The sequence below is a fragment of the Triticum aestivum genome, chromosome 7D (assembly GCF_018294505.1).
Source record: "Triticum aestivum cultivar Chinese Spring chromosome 7D, IWGSC CS RefSeq v2.1, whole genome shotgun sequence".
In the NCBI taxonomy this organism is placed as follows: domain Eukaryota; kingdom Viridiplantae; phylum Streptophyta; class Magnoliopsida; order Poales; family Poaceae; genus Triticum; species Triticum aestivum.
Window position 1 is genome coordinate 447343934 of NC_057814.1, and position 12204 is coordinate 447356137.

Here is a 12204-nt window from a genome sequence, read left to right on the forward strand (position 1 = left end):
GTCCTACTGTGTGTGAGCTAAGTGTGTGAACACGATTTGGTAAAGGTAGCGGTGAGAGGCCATGTAGGAGTACGTGGTGGGTTGTCTCATTGAAGCCGTCCTCAGGAACTGAGTTCTGTGTTTGTGATCCATGATACAGTTACTACCACGCATTGGGCCCGAAACCAATGGACCCTCTCGGCTTCTTAATCACCCTTGTCCTCTGTCCAGGAGTTGCAAGTAGTTTCTGGTGTTTGTAGTATGCTGGAGGCCGTGGGCAGCGCTGACCGGAGGGGTGGGCTGTGATGCGGTAGGCACGTGGCACGGTGTACCGGGCGCCCGTTTGGTGTCTCGGGAACCCTGCACACATCATTCGGGGCCGTATGTGGAAACCTCGGCCGGACTCCCTGCGGATGGAACCTGAATAGGCGGTAAACCTGGACAAGAGACTTGAGTGTTTAGGTAGGCTGTGGCCGACACCCACGTTGGGCTTCCGCTTGAAGGTTGCCGAGTACATGTCGTGTAAACGACGGTAAGTGGTGAGAGCGTGTGTGTCGAAGTACACCCCTGCAGGGTTAACATCATCTATTCGAATAGCCGTGTCCGCGGTAAAGGACTTCTGGGTTGCCTATAACAGTTCATAGACAAGTGAAAGTGGATACTCTAAAATGCGCAAGATAAGCGTGAGTGCTATGGATGGCGTTCTCGTAGGGAGACGGGAGTGGATCCATAGTGGAGTATTGATATGGTGAATATGTGGACTCGTGTGCGCCACCTCAAAAGAGTTACTTGCAGTCGTAGTTTAGGATAGCCACCGAGTCAAAGCTGGCTTGCTGCAGTTAAACTCCACCACCCCCTTTGTTGATACCGTTGCATATGTAGATAGTTCTGATGTAAGTCTTGCTGGGTACATTTGTACTCACGTTTGCTTATTTTATGTTTTGCAGAGAGACGTCAGTCTCGCTAGTAGTTCCGTGTGGACTCCGACGTTTAGCTTGATACCTCAGCTACGATCTTGTGCCCTCGGCAGGATCTAGTAGATAGTCAGGCTTCTCAGCCTTTTTCATTTATAGTTGTCTGTACTCAGACATGTTAAGCTTCCGCATGTGTTTGACTTGTATGCTCTGAATGTTGGGTCATGAGACCTATGTTTGTAATATCTCGCTCCTCGGAGCCTAATGAATAAATACTTGAGTCGTAGAGTTATGTTGTGATGCCATGTTGTATTTACACATATCGAGCATATTGTGTGTATGATTGAAATGCTTGGTATGTGTGGGATCCGACAACCTAGTTGTTTATCCTTGGTAGCCTCTCTTATGGGGAAATGTAGTCTTGTGCTTCCATGAGCCATAGTAGTCCGCTACAGCCCGGTTCACCGGAGTCCTGCTAGCCCAGCACTACTGCTCCGGAACACTTGACTGGCCGGCATGTGTTTCACTTCGTTCCTGTGTCTGTCCCTTTGGGGAAATGTCACACGGTGACATCTGGAGTCCTGTTAGCCCAGTGCTACAGCCCGGATTCGCACGCTGCTGACCGACATGCTCGATGTTGATTCATGTATGCCTGTCCCCGTAAGTTAGTGCCACTTTGGGTTCACGACTAATCATGTCGGCCCGGGTTCTCTGTCATATGGATGCTAGCGACACTATCATATACATGAGCCAAAAGGCGTAAACGGTCCCGGGCCATGGTAAGGCGACACCCGTGGGAATACCGTGCGTGAGGCCGCAAAGTGATATGAGGTGTTACAGACTAGATCGGTGTGACTTAGAATCAGGGTCCTGACAGCGTTGGTATCAGAGCCTGACTGCCTGTAGGTTTACCAAGCCAAACTGGTCGAAGTTGAGTTAGAAATGCTTCAGTTATATAAGGGAATTGATTGTGGAAAGGAACGTAAGGCTCTTTTTACTCCTTTACCTTATGCCCTTCTGATCTGAGTCACCCTCTTCTCTTCTACGGGGATTAAGAACTAGGCTTCTCATCTTTCTATCAGGATCACGTGTTACTAATCTGTAGACCTGTAGGATTGTTGGATTTAAGCCCCAGTTCAGTTTCTACTACTTCCGTGTGTTCATAGTTGGTCTCGGAACCTCGATATTGTGCTTCTAAGTGGTTATGCCACCATTTTTGCAGGATGTCTCAAATCCTTTGAGCATTTACAGCCGTTATGCTGTCCGAGTCATCCCAGGCTTCTAAATAATCTGATGCATTTGCAAATCCCTTCTTTCCGTTCTCGATGTTCCTTTGGGCCAGATTAACCACACTAATCGTTGAGTTGAGGTACTCTATTGCCTTGACATATATGTTGGAGTTATTATTATGACCCTAGGTGTCTTAGAGGACCACTTAGTAATCTAGCAATGCTTGCATCCCCAGTGTGATGATTCTGGCCATTATTCTCGAAAGCATCCCGTGATGCCACTTAGTTAGTAGGCATTCTATTCCCGGGTTTCTGAACTCGAGATTCACTCCACTTACCTCATGTTGATAGTGTTTGCTCATTCCTTTAGGATATTAGTAACCTTTGCGATAGTCCTCGAGGTTCATGGTATATCCTTCTTCCAAATATCATGAACTGCTTATGGAAGAAGTTCCTCGCGGAACCGAAAGATCACAACTAGAGTGCTCTTGACGAGTTCTCCATTCAAATTGTGAATCTACCAGTCCTTCTTCTTCTGCATGGGTTATCCGGAAGAAATATGTTGAACTTGTTCGAGATGCTAAACCATGCATCCACAACTCAGAAAATCATATGTTCCTTTGGGTTGTCCCTCTTTAGTTATTTCCTGGCCTTCGTCTATCAATTGATAGTCAGGACTAGTCGTGCATTCGTGTTAGCAATGCTTATTATTCTTGTGGTCCGTCAAGCCGTTCTATTCAGAATGACTAGGAGAAACGAACTCTAGTACCTCATCCATATCCAGGATTGGGTCAAAGTAGCTGTAACTCGCAGATCAAAATGCCAATCCAGCTTTTGTTCTGTTCTACCTGGGAGTGTTACCATCTTATGTCAAGAGTGTCATGAGAATTGCACCACCTCCTATGAATTCTTGACGCAGTAATGCTTCTTGCCATCATTGTTCATTCCTCGGTTCCCGTGTTATTGTAACCAGAATGCCGACAAGTGAATTGTGGTGTGTGAAATCAATACTCCGAGCAACTTGTTGCTTGGTAGTTAATGGACAATATTCTCATTCTTAGCGTGTTGGTTATTAAATCATCATCCTAAGATTGATCGTGCTACCTAGTCCTTATTTCCGGTGCACTCTTCGATCAATGAGTTAGGATTGTGTCAATCCCTCACTCTTTTGATCATATCATCTTGCCTTGGAAGCAAGATTGCTCCCGGGCCTAATAACATTTCGGTGGTTCGTGATTTTCCGAATATCTTCTCGGAAGTATCACCAGGTTGTCACCTGACCGCTATGTTGAGCTCGTGATCAAGTTGGTTTCTTGTAAACCACCCCTTCTCCAAGAATCTGTGTTGGATACCCCTGAGCTAGTTGGTCAAGCTAAACAACAACTTGGAGAGTTGGAAGATAAAAGCTTGCCAGCTTAGTTCATTTCAAGGGATATGTTTGCGTGTGTTGAAGATAGATGATATCTTCATCGATTGGTCCCTGTGATCAGTTGTTGGACCTATTGTCGTATCAAGACTTTGATTTGAGTATGGGCTATCATCAAATAAAATCAGAACCAACGATGTTCATAATGTTGTCTTACTCGTGGTTGATCCCTCGAGCATACACCATTATATCTTTTGGGTCTGACCAATGCTATCACTTGTTCACATAATTATGGAATTCCATCTCCATGGAAACCTGGATGAATTGTTGTTGAGCCCATCAGCAACACTGCTACCTTCTCCATGACTCGCGTTGAACATCCAGCTAGTATTGGAAACTTTATAAGCATTATCTTCGTGTTCCATTCATGAAGCATATGTTTGGATGAAAGTAGTGACTTCCTCTAATTCACGTGCATCCGATGCAAGTTGCCGTCATGGATTTGAGAAAGTCAATGTTGCTTCTTTTGGAATCATCCCAAAATTGGTCATGCATACATGCGAAGTATTTTGTGGTTCGGAGACTTGCAACCTTCGTTCTATATGTGTTCCTAGCACACCAAGCCACTGACTGATTTGTTCCAGGAGAAGGAGTTCCTTTTAAGAGCTAACCCGGGCTTAATTGAGAACTTCATTATCTGCGATGATGGTTCCCCTCCTGAACTCGGTAGTGTTTTATTATAAGACTACCATGTGATCATGCTTGTCTGGGACAACGTGCTCACATGTATGTAGCAGAACCAGCTCATGTTTTGGAGCTTGCTATCGTAGTTCATCCCCTGAGAATCTCGCAACGTCATCTCGTCGATTTGTGTTGCAAACTTTCATTTTTCCTTCTAGACTTGATGAGTCTGGAATATCCTGACACCAACCAGATCTGAATCTCGGGCAGATATGATGGTTGGAACATTTTCCAAGAATTATAATATTGGTCTCTCGATAACCGGTAAAGTGGATGTCGTGGCCAACACACCCAGACGGAAGACCTATTATTGTAGTATCCTGATTGATAAAGTTGGCCACCTTCCCATAAGGATTTCGTAGGATTCTACTTCCGTAGTTATTCCTTATGGATTCTTGTGCTCCCGAAGTCCGACCTTTTACTTGATGTTCTACGTACCAAACCATTTTAATAAATGGGTTGCACTACCACATCAAGGAGAACATTAGAAGCGGAGTGCTAAATGTCTATCGGTCAATCATCTGGATATCTGATTCCTTGGCCTTGCTAAGGTGAAATTTGAGAAGGTGTTATCCTATTTTGCATCTGCATCATCCATCACCATTCATCATGGTAGCAAGTTGTGTTGCCAGGATCCTTGACACGGATATTGGTACAACCTTGATGAATACGGAAATGCTCAAGTTCTTGAGAACACGCACAAGCACTAGGTGTTATCATCGGCACTAACTGGGATTGCTCCCAGTTTCCTTCGGTTATGCTAAACCTTTCAAATAGTAGATTCACTCTCTACTGTTGAGCTTCTCCCCAGTTACTAGAATCATTCCTAGCATTTCCATTTTTGTTCCCAGCTTGCACCGTCATTGTGCCATCCTACCTTGGATTACCCTTCCCAGTAATTACTGATAAGGACCATCTTCAAAAGTGGTCCCACCAGGGGTTCCGACCATTTCCGGTGATAAGCAAATCACCCCTTGTGTTGTCTTCAACAAGGTAGTCCACATCATCCATTCTGGTCCGAGTATGCCATTCTTTAGAATTCATTCACACGATCGTTTGTGATTGCCTTAGGCTAGTATAAAGGGTTTCAACGATCTTTGTATCAAAAGAAATTCTTTTTGCCACTTAAGGGAATATTTCTACGAGCCACCTTCCCTAAGGTGCCCCGTTATGGAATCATGGCAATTTTTCCTCGCTACTTTGAAACCCTCGTCAAATTGTTTCTTCCGTCCCTCCTGGTGCATGTTTTGCCTCTCAGCTCGAGAGATGTTTCAATGCCTCCCTCCATGAGTTGATCCTGAGTTGTTCGATATTCGAGAAAATCGATCCTTCTAGAGTTTTCCCTTTCCTCTTGTTGTCTTGTCGGTTGGAGTTCTCAGAGCAAGACATCGAGACAAAGATGGTGATCGAATCAACATTCTTATGAAGTGCAACCTGGATCGTGAAGATCGTGTTAGCTTTGCATCCCCTCTGTCTTCTCTCCTCACGTCTTAAATCTCGGGACGAGATTTTTGTTTAGTGGGGGTGAGTTGTCACAGCCCTAACTTTGGCCTTGCTTGTCATTGCATCATCATCTTGCATCATGTTTAAATTCTCAGAAACTTGAAATGGGGACTGACCAAACCCTAGCACCAAATGAATTCAAATAGGCTCAAATAAAATCACTACCAATAAACCCAAAGTGACTTCAGGAAAAGTGCATCATTTTTGAAATTGGTGAAAACCTCTGACAAAATGTGGTGCATATTTTCCCTAGGTCATTTCAGGTTTTTGGATTAAATCATAAGTATTTAATTGGAGCATCTAATGGCTATAAATATGTTAAATGCTTCAATAATTCTGAAAACATTTGAGGGCTGTTAGTAAACATTTTAAAAGTGCCCACAAATTTTCTCAGGAGTTTTAGAAATGGTTTAGTATTATTACTAAATCAAAAACAGAAAAGCAGACTAGAAAAACTGAACTAAAACAAATAAGAGAGAGAGAGAGAGGAAACCTCACTGTGCAGCCCACCACCGTAGTGGCCTACTGGCCAAAGCCAGCCCAGCCCAACTTCTCTCCCCTGTCGTCTTCCTCCCCGCGCCAGTAGGACGCCATAGGTGCGTGGTCGTCGCGCGCGCGCCAGCTCGTGCTTCCACCGCGACACCGGCTCTTCTGGACGCGCCACGGGGACGCCCAGAGGTCTCTCTCCCATCCTCCTCCCCGTGGCTCTCTCCCCTCTGCCCCCTTCCTCTCACCCGTGCCGAGTGCAGCCGTCGCCGCCGACGACCACCACCGTAGCCACAGCCTCCCCCTCGACCTCTCTCCGTGCTCTGAAAGACCGCCACGACAGCCTCTTCCTCCTCGATGACTCACGCAAGCCCGGACGCCCTGTAGAGCGGCCTTCAACGCCGTCTTCTTCCTCGATGCCGTAGATCGCCGCCGTCGATTTCGTCGCGTACAGGACCTCCCCGAGCACTCTGAGCGTCTCTGTGAGATCAACGTGAGTCCCCGCATCATCTCCCGCTGTTTTCCCTCTCGTTTTCATCCTCTAGCCGTGGCCCCCTTCGACCGAGCGCCGCCGTCCGCCATGGCCGATGCTCTGCTTGATGCCGAGGTCGTTCCGCCTTGCACCGTTGCCCATCGTGCTTCGGGTGTAACACTGATGATGCCCCGCCGCTCCGTTGGGTCGCTAGCAACTCGCAGCCCCGTGGCCGAGCACCACCGCAACACGGCCGCCGCTCTGCTCGTCGCTGCCGTCGCTAGACCCCACGCCGGTGGCTGCAACGACCACCACTGGACGCGCCACACTGTGGGCGTCCCAGCGAACCCACCCGCACGACCAGCCGTTGCCGGAAACGGCCGGCCGGCGATCGCCGCTGTGCACTGCTTAGCGCCGGCGATTAGTCGCCGGTTAACCCGTCATTAGCTGCCTAACCATCTAGGTAACCACCCCCTGACCCACTGACAGTCGGGCCCCACCTGTTTAATTAACCAGCTAACGAAATAAGTTAGAATTAATCTAAGTCCAGTGGCCCCACGTGTCAGTTTGACTACGCTGACGTGGCCTTTGACCTGACCCCACTGGTCAACCTCTGTTCTTGCCCTGTCATACTGACGTGCGGGTCCCACGGGTCAAGTTTGACCCGGACCAGCCCCTGTTGACCTGCTGACATCACAGTGACGCAGTGCTGACGCAATAATTCATTTTCTGGATTTATTATTATTCAGGAAATTCCAGAAAATGTAGCAAACTTCTAAAAATCATAGAAAATAATCTATAACTCAGATTGAAAAGATTTATATATGAAAAATGATCAGAAAAATCCAGTCTATCCATCTGCACTGGTTTCATGCATGTTAGAGAAACTTAACCTTGCTGTTTAGGTCAAACATGTTAATGCACATATATGAACCCATAACTTGAGTTTGTATTTGAATCTTTGGTTCAAATAAGCTCAGACCCATCTGGTTGTAGTTGCATTAGCCCAACGCACTCATATTTCCATGTCATGATCATGCATCATATTGTGCATTGCATTGATTGTGTTTCCTCTCTATTGCCGGTATTTGTTCCCCCTGAGTAGACGTTGATCCGGCGATGAGATCGATGACACTGATGAAGAGCTATACTATCTTCAGAAGTGCCAGGCAAGCATAACCCCCTTGTTCATTCCGATACAATCCCACTCTCTCGCTCCTGCTCTCTTTTACTACATTAGGACAACAACGATTCAACTGTTACATGCTGCGGTAGTTGAACCCCTTATCCTCTGCATGACCTGCCATTGCCACAGTAAATAGATGAAACCCACTAGCATGAGTAGGAGTTGTTTGAGCCCTGATGTGCCTACTCATTCATGATTGTTTGTCATGCCTGCTATGCTTAAGGTTGTGTCAGGTCTGATTCATCGGGGATGAATTGGAATGGTGATGAACATGTCCTACTGTGTGTGAGCTAAGTGTGTGAACACGATTTGGTAAAGGTAGCGGTGAGAGGCCATGTAGGAGTACGTGGTGGGTTGTCTCATTGAAGCCGTCCTCAGGAACTGAGTTCTGTGTTTGTGATCCATGATACAGTTACTACCACGCATTGGGCCCGAAACCAATGGACCCTCTCGGCTTCTTAATCACCCTTGTCCTCTGTCCAGGAGTTGCAAGTAGTTTCTGGTGTTTGTAGTATGCTGGAGGCCGTGGGCAGCGCTGACCGGAGGGGTGGGCTGTGATGCGGTAGGCACGTGGCACGGTGTACCGGGCGCCCGTTTGGTGTCTCGGGAACCCTGCACACATCATTCGGGGCCGTATGTGGAAACCTCGGCCGGACTCCCTGCGGATGGAACCTGAATAGGCGGTAAACCTGGACAAGAGACTTGAGTGTTTAGGTAGGCTGTGGCCGACACCCACGTTGGGCTTCCGCTTGAAGGTTGCCGAGTACATGTCGTGTAAACGACGGTAAGTGGTGAGAGCGTGTGTGTCGAAGTACACCCCTGCAGGGTTAACATCATCTATTCGAATAGCCGTGTCCGCGGTAAAGGACTTCTGGGTTGCCTATAACAGTTCATAGACAAGTGAAAGTGGATACTCTAAAATGCGCAAGATAAGCGTGAGTGCTATGGATGGCGTTCTCGTAGGGAGACGGGAGTGGATCCATAGTGGAGTATTGATATGGTGAATATGTGGACTCGTGTGCGCCACCTCAAAAGAGTTACTTGCAGTCGTAGTTTAGGATAGCCACCGAGTCAAAGCTGGCTTGCTGCAGTTAAACTCCACCACCCCCTTTGTTGATACCGTTGCATATGTAGATAGTTCTGATGTAAGTCTTGCTGGGTACATTTGTACTCACGTTTGCTTATTTTATGTTTTGCAGAGAGACGTCAGTCTCGCTAGTAGTTCCGTGTGGACTCCGACGTTTAGCTTGATACCTTAGCTACGATCTTGTGCCCTCGGCAGGATCTAGTAGATAGTCAGGCTTCTCAGCCTTTTTCATTTATAGTTGTCTGTACTCAGACATGTTAAGCTTCCGCATGTGTTTGACTTGTATGCTCTGAATGTTGGGTCATGAGACCTATGTTTGTAATATCTCGCTCCTCGGAGCCTAATGAATAAATACTTGAGTCGTAGAGTTATGTTGTGATGCCATGTTGTATTTACACATATCGAGCATATTGTGTGTATGATTGAAATGCTTGGTATGTGTGGGATCCGACAACCTAGTTGTTTATCCTTGGTAGCCTCTCTTATGGGGAAATGTAGTCTTGTGCTTCCATGAGCCATAGTAGTCCCCTACAGCCCGGTTCACCGGAGTCCTGCTAGCCCAGCACTACTGCTCCGGAACACTTGACTGGCCGGCATGTGTTTCACTTCGTTCCTGTGTCTGTCCCTTCGGGGAAATGTCACACGCTGACATCCGGAGTCCTGTTAGCCCAGTGCTACAGCCCGGATTCGCATGCTGCTGACCGACATGCTCGATGTTGATTCATGTATGCCTGTCCCCGTAAGTTAGTGCCACTTTGGGTTCACGACTAGTCATGTCGGCCCGGGTTCTCTGTCATATGGATGCTAGCGAGACTATCATATATGTGAGCCAAAAGGCGCAAACGGTCCCGGGCCATGGTAAGGCGACACCCGTGGGAATACCGTGCGTGAGGCCGCAAAGTGATATGAGGTGTTACAGACTAGATCGGTGTGACTGAGAATCGGGGTCCTGACACAAGCTCAGAAGATCCGCCTGCAGCTGGGTCATCTCCGAAAGGGCGCGCTCCAAGATAGCAGCAGGAGCAGAAGAGCCAGGGAGTGGAGTTGCAGCAGTGGGAGGGAGCGACTTCGTCACCAGGACCTGGGAGATCACGGGTTCTGGAGCAGCTAGGACCTCATCAGCCACGCCAAGTGCCGGCACCTCCGGGGCCAGCGGGGGCCATGGGGGCTGATTCCATGTGGTGATGCTCCTCTTGGCCTCGCGAGGACGATCGGGCTGGAGAGACGTGGGCGCTGCTGCCTCCTTTCTCCGCGGAGGGAGGCACGGCCGCCGTATCCTCTTTCCTCTTCTTCGCCGAATACGTCGGCCTGATCAACCAAGGGCGGGCATCAGTAAATGGCGAGCACAAACAAGGATAAGGCGAAGCTCAAGACACTTACCGATCCACTGCGATGTATTCTACTGTCCGCTTGGGAAGCTTGAAGCCTGACAGCTTCAGGACCTGAGGAGCAGGCGTTCGGGCACCGGCGGCACCAGGCGGTGCAGAAGCAGAGCCGGATCCAGCCCCAGGAGGTGTCAGGGTGGAGGCGGCACCACGGGCCACCAGCGACGACCTACCCTTCGTCAGGATGAGGGGTTGCTCCCTCTCCCCTTGGTAGGCGTCGGCCTCGGCATCATTAGGAAGGGCGAGGAGAATCTCGGCCTTGCTCAGAGGGGAAGTCTCCCCCACCTCTTCCAGGGTCTTCTCCGAGTCCACCTCCTCTTCCCCCTCTCCGCGGGACTCGCCAGAAGACACCTCTGCCAGTTTCTACGCCGTAGGAACTCCCGGAATCGCCGGCGGCACCAGCCCACGCGCATCAAAAGTTGGCCTGGAGGCGACGAATTCCTCCCGGTCCCTGCGCTGGAACAGGGGGAACGAAGGCACTAGGCGGGTACTTCTGGTTGTCCCCGACTATGAGGCGCGGGACGACATCCAATTCATCGCCAGGGAGGTCCCCTGGCCTCAGGCAGGTCTTGTTCTCCTCTTCTTCAAGCTCCCAGAGGGGGCGCGCGCGCTCCTGGAGTGGAGCCACCCGCAGCATCAAGAACTCCCTTAGGAGCATCGCCCCTGTTACCTTGGCCGCCCTCGCGTTGCCTGGCTTCAGGTCAGTCATCATCTGCCCCAACACTGACGATGCCCGCTCGTCGACAAGCTCCGCCTTGGGCCACCCCTTGTCCTGCCGAGGCGCCTCCGTCGGCAACGCCAGGCGCGCATCAGCACGCTGGGCGTCCATCATGACCCATTTGGATCGGATGTTGTCGGCCCTCTTCCCGGTGCTCGAGATCGAGTTGGCCTTGCCGCATGCGACGAAATTAGCGCATCCGGAGGCATGCTCGCCGCTGACGGGTAGGAAGAAGAAATGGCATAGGAGCGCCACGGACGGCATCACGCCCAGGTACGCCTCACAGTAGTAGGCGAAGATGGACAGGAGGAGGACAGAGTTGGGATGGAGATGCAACGCCTGCAGCCCGTAGTGGTCGAGGACTTCATAAAAGAAATCAGAGAAAGGAGGGACCAACCCAACGGCGACGCTGCTCGAGAAGAAGGGGAAGAAGGTGCTTCCCTCAGGGTCCAGCTCGTCGGAGGCGAGCCGGAGCTCCGTCTTCCCCCACTCGTTGCTCTCCCCCGCCGTCAGTAGGCGCACGGAGGCAAGGCTCTTCTCCGTGACGATGGGCGCTTCAAGAGCGGGCTCGTACCAGGTCGGCACCGAGGAAGTCTTGACATTGCGCGGCGCCATGGATTGCGGGTGCAGGATGAGGTTGGAGCGGATCTGAAGGAAGCGGTGGCGAGGAGCAAGAAAGGGGATCCGGAGCGAGGCAAGGAAGAAGCAATGAAGGCAAGTGCTACCTGCGCCAGCCTTTTGTCAGGTCAAGCAGTTGCCGAGGCAGCGTGGGGAAGCGGAGACGCCCACGTCCAATCAACCGCCATGCGTCAATCGAGGCCGTAGGCTTTTGGGGCCCGCGGCGCTCCGAACTTGACCCTTGGCTTCGCCGCGAAGCCAAGCCCGAGCGCACCTTGGGCCCGGGGGCTACTGTCGGTGTTCTGGGAACGGGGGTCCCCAGACTTGCCTGCCTGCGGCCCACGGCGTGGCTAAGCAAGCAGGCAGTACGGCCCATCTTCATCAACAAGGCATCCTAGACCCTCGCGAGGGTCCAAGCCTCACGACGCGGACGACACAAGACCTCCTCTGGAGTGGCCTAGCCAGGCAGGCTCACGAGGAGCAGAGATATCAAGGTGGGGCAAAACCTCACGAGGCTCTA